We start from the raw sequence: 11,174 nt of genomic DNA, 5'->3' as shown, positions 1-11,174 counted from the left end.
AAAAAGTAATATGAAAGTAATAAAAAGTGCTGCGAATTTTATAACTAAATTATAAAATTTAGTTACTCATTTAATTATAAAATATATTTATATATAAAAAAAACTAACCAAACTAAAAATATAATAATGTAAATTAAAAACAATTAAAACCACAGACTAATAATACAATTTGCATATGTGTATTAAGAAAGTTAAGTTAAGAGTTGCAAACTACATTAAAACTAGTTAACTAGATTATTATAAAAGTGCAAAAGCAGCAGGATAATTTTTAACAAAAACTTTATTTAAAATAGTCAATAGTATATAAATAAAAATAAATAAAAATATAAATAAAAACAACTAAATAAAATATAAATGTATTGAAGTAAATACAAATATATGTTTAAAATATATTTAGTTTATTTATGCGCTAATTGTAAAAAGTAAATTATTTTTTACAAATTTTAGAAACAGTTGCTAGTTTTTTTTTATTGTTTTTGGACACACACCAAAGGCGACACTCACATTTTTTATTGACCATAAAATGTAAGTCCTGTATGCTGGCTTTTGCTTTTTGTTGTTGCTTTGTTGTTTGTAACTTTCATTACGTTTTTTTTATGATCATGTATGTTGTACGATTTTGTTTAAGCTTCGTTACAACGAAACTCAAACGCATTTTCACTTTGAGCTGCGTCTCTGGTCCTGGGCTCTGGGTCCAGGGTCCTGTTCTCTGGCGCTTTTTGTTTTATATTGTTGTGTGTGCCTGGGCGCATGCAAATTTTCCCTATGAGTTTACACTGACATGCGTAAAAGTTATTGTTTCGCTTTTTTTCCACAAACGTCGAACGTGAGTTTCACTAGCAAAACAAAAGACTCTCGTGCATGGGCTGGAGCTTGGGCTATGGCTAGGGCTAGGGCTGAGTTAAATGGTTTAGCAACTGAAGCATTTTATTAAATTCAAATGCTATGCAATTCGAAAATTTAAAGTGCGTTGCCCGTTGCTAGACAACAAATATTTACGCTTAGCACTTGCGCAAAAAAAAAAAAAAGAAAGGAATTTAAAAAGGGCAGGCAGCAAAAAAAAATTCCACATACAAAGCTAAAACTCTTTGAACTTTTGGCATACAAAAAAAAGAAACTAGTGCATAAAAAAACAAACTGCAATTGTGTGTGTGTGCGTGTGTGTGTGTGTGTGTGTGTGTGTGTGTGTGTGTGTGTGTGTGTGTGGCTAGCAAAGCAAACGAACGTTGAAAATGCAGCTGTAAAAATTTTGAACAGCCTTTGTGTTAGCAACGTATTCAACCACCCACCCACCCACACATTGCTTTGCTTAATCGCTGACAAGCAGCTGACCCCTTGACCCACAGGCAACAGTTGCTAGCAATTTGATTTTATTACTGGAATTTTGATTGGCTGCACTTGCAAAATGCAATGCAAAAATCAAATTTTCCAAATCGCCCGCAACCAGCAACAGTTGCTGCTGTTGCTGTTGCTGTTGCTGCTGCTGGTTGCCAACGATTAATTTGAAGCAGGCCTAACCAGCGGCAGCGGCAACACCAAATAGCGTTTTAATTTGTATGCCAGTGCAAATAGCAAATAGCAAACAGCAAATGGCAAAACGCATTTTAAATGTTCATTGCCAACGAGGCGTATACTTAATAGGCAATCAAGCAAATTAGAACATGAAGTGTACGCCAGTTGAAAGCGGCAGCAGCAGCAGCAGCAGCTGTTGCTGCCAATTAAGCAGCACTTTTAATTTTAATTAGCATCCAGCGCACGCCACTTAATTAATGACTAAAACTAAAAGATGACCAAGAGAGAGTTGAGAGTTGAGAGCGGGCGCGGGGTCGTGACTCGTTTGCCCTGCTGCTGTCCAAATGAATTATAATGCGTGCAATAAATTATAATAATAAACATTAATCGAGCTGCCCCCGCTGTTTGCAAATAAACATGCCACGGCTTTAATTATATATACATATATAAATCTATAGCTCATAAATATGCAGCATTAAATATATATATATGCATATATAAATATATATAGCTGCATTAACTTAAGCTTTAATACAAAACTATATTTAGTACGCACTAAGTTAAGCGCAAAAATATTTACAAGCTCATTTTATGCTTAGCAAAAATATAAATTTATATTTAATATGAACTTAGTGGAATGCAAAAATATTTACACATTTATTTTATGCAAAAAGCAAACAAATTTATTTAATATGAACTAAGTAAAATGCAAAAATATTTAAAAATTCATTTCATGTTGTAAACTTGAGCAAAAAGCAAAAAATTATATTTAATATAAACTAAGTCAAGCGCTTAAATATTTAGAAATTTATTTTATGCAACGCTTTGCTTAAAATTTATTTTTAAAATTAACATTATATTTAATATGCACTAAGTTGAATGCAAAAATATTTAGAAATTCATTTTATGCAACGCTTTGTTTAAAATTTACTTTTAAAATTAATTTCATATAAACTAAGTCAAGTGCAAAAATATTTACGAACTCAATATACTTTATGCAACGTTTTAATTAACTTTAGCACTTTTTGAATAACTTGGTATTATTTAATAAAAGAGCAATATAGACTACAGAAATTAACTAAAGATTCAAAAGCCAATAATTTAAATCTAGCATATGAATATTTTGAATTTTATATTTGTAAGTAAATAATTTTAAGCTGAAGCATTTAACTCAAACTTGCCACACTGACTTTAATTAAATTTATTTGACAGCTTTTTATCAAGCAAACATTTCACATACTCAATAAGAAAACTTGCATTTATTAAATTTATATTCAAGCAAACTGTATTTATTGCAAACTAATTGCTACAGCGACACGCACTTTGAGTCAAAGTTAATAGTTTAAATCAATTGAAAGTAAAAATATACGCAATGAATTGCAATATAAACTTGTTGTTAATACATTCATTTGATAGTAAAGCGCTTTATGCCAGACATTCATTAAAAAATTTGTAAATAAAAAATACGTATGCGTTTGAGAATTTTATATATTCGCAAAGATATGTAAATGTGACAGACGCGAATGCGATGAATGTGGAAAATCGTGTGAGAAAAAATGTGACTATAAATTCAATTAGCTGCTGCAATATTTATAGAGTGCCTCAGACTGTGTAAAGCGAGTAACTAAAATGAAACTGCAATGCAATTGCACATTGAGCTCAAAAAAAATGCGTATATATAAAATTTAAATTGAAATAAATGTGCATTTGTCTATTAAAGCGAGAGCTGCAAACTTGTTTGAACACTTTGGCTTATGACTTCAGTTAGTCATTAAAACACTTGAAAGCCAAAGCCCAAAGCCGCTTTGTGGGCTGCGCTCTCTGCGCTGAGAAGTTGGGACATATGGTCAAGTGACTGAGTTTAATTAATCCATGTGTAGTGCTATTTTGGATTTCCTTTTGTGCAATTAGCTTGCAAATCAACTGTCAATAGAGAGAGAGAGCGAGCGAGAGCGAGCAAGAGAGAGCGAATTTGCAATTGGTTTGACTTTTTAGCAGTTGCTAAGTTTTGTTTTTTTTTTTTGTAAATAAATTGCCAATTAGCAACAGTGCGTATGCGTATTATTTGCTTTGAATAAAAATCAAATAAATGAAATGCAGCAAGCCAAAGTTTGCTTTTGGTTTTGCACTTTAAGTCGACATAGACGAAAGTGTAAAGACGTTGACGCTTTGAGTGCTCAAGTGTGTGTGTGTGTGTGTGCATTTGTGTGTGTGTGTTGTCGCCTTGTTAAGCATAATTCAGTTCACTTTGCTCTTTTGTGCGCCTGTTGCGCGCGCTCTGCACAGAACTCCAAACACTTTTTATACTAAAAAAAAGGACGCACAGGACTCAATGCGCATTGTGTTTGCATTTACAGTTAAGTAAATGAGTACAGCTAAATTCTGTGTAAATCGTTAGCAAAATAAAGCAGATTAAATTAAATTTTATGGTTTCAAACTAAATTTGAGCATAAAAAATTAAAACTGCTGGCTGTTTATTTTTAATTTAAATATAATAAATATTTTGTATTCAAATTCAAATTGCAAATTGTATAAATTAATTAAGCAATGCTCATAAATAAAAATAAAAGACTAAAGAATTTTTTATTGCATTTTTTATTGTAACAAAAATTGTTAATTAGCTAAACTTAAGTAATGCCAACTCTGCTGAGAAACAAAAGCATAAATACAAATGCTGCTTACAGACAAAAGCTCGTTGCTATGGCGTATTTCACGACAGCGGAAAAAAGCATAAAATACTTTTTTTATATATTTTGCATTACAGCAACACAAAAGCTGTTTGCTAAGCATATTGCTGAACAGTTTTTAAAAAACAAAAAATAATTTATATTGTTTTTTATATTATATATATTATTGAAATTAATTATTGAAAGACAAAAGTTGCGACTTATTGATTAACAGCTGCATATTGAAATGAAAGGCTGAGGCTTAAGCCCTGTGCTAACCCAGAGCTGAGTTGGCCAAAAGCAAAGCCAAGGCTTTGACTGTTTGTCAAACGATTAAATTGAATTTAATGCCAACTGCTTGCAAACAACTTGAGGCCGCGCACATGCCACATAATGTGGCAGGATATACACGCATTGTACATTGTTTGTGTGTGTGTGTGTGTGTGTGTCCTTTGTCTGCTGCATGTCTGGGACTAAAAACTAAAAACAATTGGCGGCTGGCTTTAATTAAAAAGTTAAATTTGCGCGCCACTGTTTTGGCCTATAAAAGTTGCTTTGTGCGCACGGACAACAATAACAACAAACGGCTGGGGTCAACAACTTGCACTTGGACATTTGGGCCAGGCGTCGTATAAGAAGAAGAAGAAGCAGCAGCAATCTTTTATAATAAGCAGCACACACAGAGGAGTGTGGGGGCAACAAATGCGACAGGCAAAACTTAAAAATGTAAAAACTTGCAGCTGCCCAGCAGCTTGTTGCTTAACATTGTTATGCTGTCAAAAGCGGCAGGACACAGGACACAGGACACGGGTTCTGCGCTGCTGTTATTTTATTTATGTGAAAAAACAACAGCAGCAGCTATAACAAATATATGTAAAAATATGTGTGCTATATACATTCTGTCAAAAAAGTAGCGGGAATTTGTTTTTTAAAAATCTATGGTTACGGATTTGCCAAAAATTTTTTCAGAGAAATATTCTTTGTTCGATATTTGCATCTATAGTGAAAATCGCCAAACACTAAATTGAGCACAGTAAAAAAAACCAAGTGACGGATAGAGCTCAAACTTACCATAAGTATGCCGAATTATCCCTGAAAAAATTTTTGACAAGTCCTTAATCATAGATTTTTAAATTTAACGCTAGTTGCTTGCCTAGACGGCGCGCCAATCTGGGCTGAAAGAACAGATACCAAAGCCATAAAGGGGTTCACCGACTTCCCCGTATACCTTATTTAATAAAAAAAAAAAAGATTTTTGACTTATGCTAGTTTTGCCTTATGCTAGTTTTAAAAGTCTGTTTTAATTTATGTCTAAGCATGCTTAAAATTTAATAACAAAACTAACTAACAAATGAAATATTTTAGTCTAGTAAATATATAAATATTTTATATTTTTCTATACAAATTGCCAGCTAGCAAGCATTTCTTATAAATTAATTATGCTATAAATTATTGCATTAAAAATTCAAGTCTGCGCTTGTTGTGTATATTTTTTTTTTAAGTATATGCTTTAGTTTATATAAATAAACTTATTTAATTTTTTTATTATACAATTTGCTAGCTAGCACTTATTTAAATTTATTTTTTTGTTATTACTTTTACTTAAAATATTTTGCTAAATTAAAAAACTAAAGCTGCTCTTTGTATATATTTTATTAACTGCCAGCTAAATTTAATATATTTATTATAAGTGATTTTAAATCTTATATTTTATCTTATAAATTAAAATATATATTTAAATTATTTATCATATTTATTATTATTATTTACTAGTTTTCTAGCTAGCTTGGATTTAATATAAAGTTAATAAGTGATTTGAAATTATTGTTTACACAAAATATAATTGTCTTATTGAATTAAAGAAATTTATTGTATTAAAAATCTAAAACTGCTCATGTTATTTTCTTTTTTATTAAAAAATATATTTATTTTGTTAAATTGCTGGCTAGTTTCTATTTAATATATTTTTTATTTTGATTTTAAGTTATTGTTTATACAAAATGCAATTGTCTTAAAAATTAAAATATACTTTTGTATTAAAAATCTTAAAGATCATCTGATTTTCTTTTTAATAAAAAATGTGTTAACTCATATATTATATATATATTTTGTTTAATTTTTTAATTAAATTTAATATATTTTATATTTTTTGTATAATTTTGCACCACAGAAGTTACAGTAGCTAACGCTAAAACATTTATTTTTGTATTTTTATATTGCAAAACTGTTAGCTGCATATTTTTTTTTATTTAAAATAATTTTTTGCTATAATAATTTACATTTTTTAAACGAGTTTCAGCAAATAAACAACACTTATTATTTATTAGCTATATGCATAAAATTAAATTGTATAAATCACCACAAAAAAGCGGCCTCTCTTATAATATATATATATATACTATATATATATATATATATAGCTATGTAACTTAGCTTTCACTTTAAGCTCTAATTACTCAAACTATGCGCCTTTGATTTCTTAGCGAAATAGTTACGCATTTTTTTTGCTTTGCGGTGTTCCAGGCATTTAGTCAGAAAGCCAAAAACGAAAGCTACAGTGGAAAAAAGACGCGCGCGCAGAGATTAAAAGAAAACTTCAAGCCGCTGACTTAGCGTTGAGCGTTGAGCGTTGGGCAGTGGGTGGTGGGTGGCTGCCTGGATTAGTTTGCGGCAGAAACTTGCCATATATGAGGCTTATATGAAATGCTATTAAAAAGTCGTTGGCATAGACAACAGACTAGGAAGTAGACGCGACTGGGGTCATAGGCGCTATAGAGCCAAGGCCAAGGCTTGAAACAATGCGAGCTACAGCAAATGAAACGCTTAACTAACCATTAAACAAAGTTTTGCTTGTAGCTCTGCGGTTGGCTACGTCGAGTTGTTGTTGTTGTTAGTTTAGTTTTGTGTATTGTTTGTGTAGAAACTTGTTGTTATTTTTAATTAAGCAAATTTTCGACACAAACATCGAAGCAATTAAACATACGCACACACACACATACATAGAGAGAGAGAGAGAGAGAGAGAGAGAGATAGGCATAAGTTTTGAAGCTTAGGGCTTAACCCTAGCAGCTTAGTAATTAAAAATATTTAAAGCTGCTTCGAGTGTGAAACTTATTTATGACCTTGGCAGCCGTAATGTACAACTAATGAAACAAAATGGCGTCATTCAATGAAAGGATGCAAAAGGCAGCCACAAAAACTGGCTAATACTATAAACTGAAAAGTAAACACACACGCACACACACACACAGAGAGAGAGAGAGAGCGAGAGACTGAGGCTGGCAGCTGTTGGATGTAGCAAGTGCTGCGAGTTTTTGTTGCCTACTTTCAGGCTTAGCCGCACATTATTTGCTTAATGTGTGCATGTGTGTGTGCTTGTGTGTGTGTCGCACACTAGCAGCCGTTTCAACAGCTTGTTTATCTAGTTGTACATTTATTTGGCTAACTGCCTTCAACCACAAAATGTTCAGTTTTTTTTCTTCTTTGTTTGTTTGTTATTGCTGCTTTCACTAACCTTTCTGACTTTCTCTTTTTTTTTTTGGGTTTGCCGTTGCTTTGGCAATTTACGTAAAATTTTACTAGGCTCAATTGTAAAATTTGCCATGCACATTTTATGGCTTTGGCTGGTCAAAACATTTCAACCTGCACCCAAAACAACAAAAAACGTGGAAAATGAAATGAAAATAAAAATAAATAAAAGCCAACAGCGCACATAGTTTTATATAAATAAATGCTGCAACAACAATAGCAGCGTTTTTCTGAATTTCGCTCATAAATTCCCATTAAATATTTAAACCAACCAAAACGCAGGCAGATAAATAAACTATAGCAATGTTACTTTACAAAGTTATTTAGTTACAATATGCCATAAATGAAATATCTGTGCTGCTTTGTTTTGTTTTGTTTGCTTGTTTATTAATTATAAATACTGTATGCATTTTGTTTGCCAAATTTACATGCATAAAATATTGTTAACAACTTCAAAGCAAAGCGCAGTAGTTCGTAAGAATGCCCAAAGAGTTTTCAGCACTACAAATTATTTTACAATTAAGCTGAAAATGAAATTTTGCTTTGCATTACAATTTCATTGAATTTTGCTGCTGACAAAAATTGAATTCCTGAGTTCCATTGAAAAATGCGCAAAAACAAATAATTCTAAGAATCTTTAATTAGTGAATATGCATAAACCCAAAATATCAGCTGCAGTTGCTGCGCAATTAAATTATTTTCTTTAAATTAGTGTAAATTTAAATTTAAATGCAAGTAAACTGATTGTAATTTAATCATTAGTTTAACTTTAAAATAAAAATGTCATCTGCAATGATTTCAAGTAATTTGATTACAATTAAAAAAATAGAGCAAGCATTAAATTATTGTAATTTAATTAACTGAAATAAAAATAAACTCAATAAATGCAATAATTAAAATAAGCATTACTATCAAATAAAGATACTAATAATACTAATTAATACATAGGCTAATTCTATTTGGGCTACAAATAATTAAAATAATTTATTTAAAGTATAATGTTAAAATTGTTTAATAAATTAAAAAAAGTTAAAGTTTTCTTTTTATATTTGTATTAATAAAATATTAAATGCTTAGTAACTCAATTGCTCATTTATAAATTGATTATCGAGCGTTCACTGTATTTATTATTGCTGTCAATAAAATGTAAAATTTGCTTAAGTTCGTTTATTGCAGACTTTTGTTTATAAAAATTTTTTTTTTTTTTTTTTTTTTTTTATATCCCGTTGACTTTTAATGTAAAGCGTTGCGTGTTGAAGTGTTGCGTATGCGCCCAAAAGTATGCAACAAACGACTGACCAATGCAGTTTTTTTTTTTTGCTTTATATGTATATGCAATATTTTCAATAAACAGACTGCAACGGCTGCAGTCGCTCAAAAACAATCAAATATGGAAATTTTTGTTGCCTCGGTTGCAAGTGCGGCAAAGGTTTGAGCCACAAGCACACATGGACTGAATATATATGTATGTGGAGTAGTAGAGACTATGGGACATGGTATGCCGACTTGTTGTCGCTGCTATTTCCGTTCCACACACACACACACACACACACACACACACACACATATTTCTGGTTAAATTCCATTGGCAAGATAACTATTTTCGATTGCGCATTTCTGTTCGTTGAGGCGGAAATATTTCAATTGTGACGCTGACTTGTAATTTTTCATGAACACGAACCGAACCGATGCGAAGGGCCATAGCGTATGGCTATATAGCCATGTAAAAGGGTTTAGCCCATAGACAACTGACACTCACACACTCACACTCACACACACACACATACACTGGCAGCCATTGTTGCCGTTGCTTTTTTCGGCTCATCACTGCAAGTGTATTTACTATGGTTGTTTGTCTGTCTGTCTGTCTGACTGTCTGTCCGTGTGTGAGCTCAACTTTGCACACTCACTCACACACACACACACACACGCCAGCAGTTGCAGCAGTAAACCGCAAATGTTTGTTACTCCATTACATTTGTTAGACGCTCGCGCTCTGTCTGTCTGTCTCTCTCTCTCTCTATCTGTCTCTAGTGCAAAACCATTGAGCATAGGCTTTTCGCATTGCTCACAGCGATTTTAGCAAATGCTCATTCGACTCAATTTTGAACGCATTTGGCTGCATCAAAAGCATATATACGATATATATATTGAAATCCATTTGTAGCATACACAAACGCTTAGTGCATTGAATAGCTTTAATTTTAGTTAATTTTGTAAGTATTAATGCTAAAATTTTGAGTACTTTAATATCAAAACATTAACCAAGCTATTGTCAATTTAAGCATTGAAATTATTTAAGACGGCTACAAACTAACATATTTATCATATTAAAAATCGTCTATTAAATCGTCAACTAACTAATACATTTGCTATATAAATAAAATTTATTTTTAATTATCAACATTAGGTATTCACCTGAGCTTGAGCAAATACTAAAAATACAGCCAGATAGCTGAAAAAAAATTATGCAATAATTTTATGCGATAAATGAATATGATATTTTGGAAATTAAACTATTTTATATAGTACTAATAATGGAGTAGTTAGAGCCACTATATATTCCAATTTGTTGATGCAAATATAATACTATTAGTCTCAGTAGTTTCAGTGCATTGTCAATTGAATGGATGAATCCAATGTAAATTATCATATATTGTTGCAAATTCAAATATTTACCATATACTCAATGTATATACCATATATTAAAAATATTTAATTATATTTGCATAATTTCACAAAACACACTTTACATAATGTAAACAACTTGTCGTTTTTTATAAATAAATTGCGACGCGTGTTGTTTATCATTTTATCGCACTCAACTGAAACCGACTTAAGAATGCAAGAGCAGCCAAAGTTGTAAACAAGAAACAGTTATAATTCTGCATGGAACGTACTGAGAGCGGAGCGCAGAGAGCGTCAAAGCTCTTGCGCTCTCCCCAAGCTGCGCTTTGTATGTGTGCGAGTGAGATAACAAATGTAGATAACGCAGCGAGCTGCGTCTAATTCCTTTTACTGCTTTTTATTCTTATACGTAAGCAAAGAGACTTACAGTGGGTCTGGCTTGACAAACAAGCGTTGAAATTATTAGCGCTGCTGCTTTAGCTTAAAATTTAAGTTAAATGTTTTTAATTGCGCGGTAGCCGGACAATAATAATAAATTAAACTTTTATATGATTTATGTATTTAATTTATGCATTTTCTTGCGCCACTTACCAATATTTAGTTGTCAATCACAATAGACAAAGTAACGCAAACAAAAACAATTGTTTGTGTATATATTTTTGATAACAATTCAATTTCTTGTTGTTATAGACACCTGTTCGTTGTGCCGTTGTACACGTCATTGAACGCTGCTTGTTGATATTGATACAAAACAAATTGGTTAAAAACAATATTTGATGTTAGGCTAGAATATACATAGAGCAATTTATTGCATTGTGTTTTATACAAACTAGACAGAGA

The sequence above is a fragment of the Drosophila busckii genome, chromosome X (genome assembly GCF_011750605.1).
Source record: "Drosophila busckii strain San Diego stock center, stock number 13000-0081.31 chromosome X, ASM1175060v1, whole genome shotgun sequence".
Lineage (NCBI taxonomy): Eukaryota > Metazoa > Arthropoda > Insecta > Diptera > Drosophilidae > Drosophila > Drosophila busckii.
Note: the sequence above shows the minus strand (reverse complement) of the source record.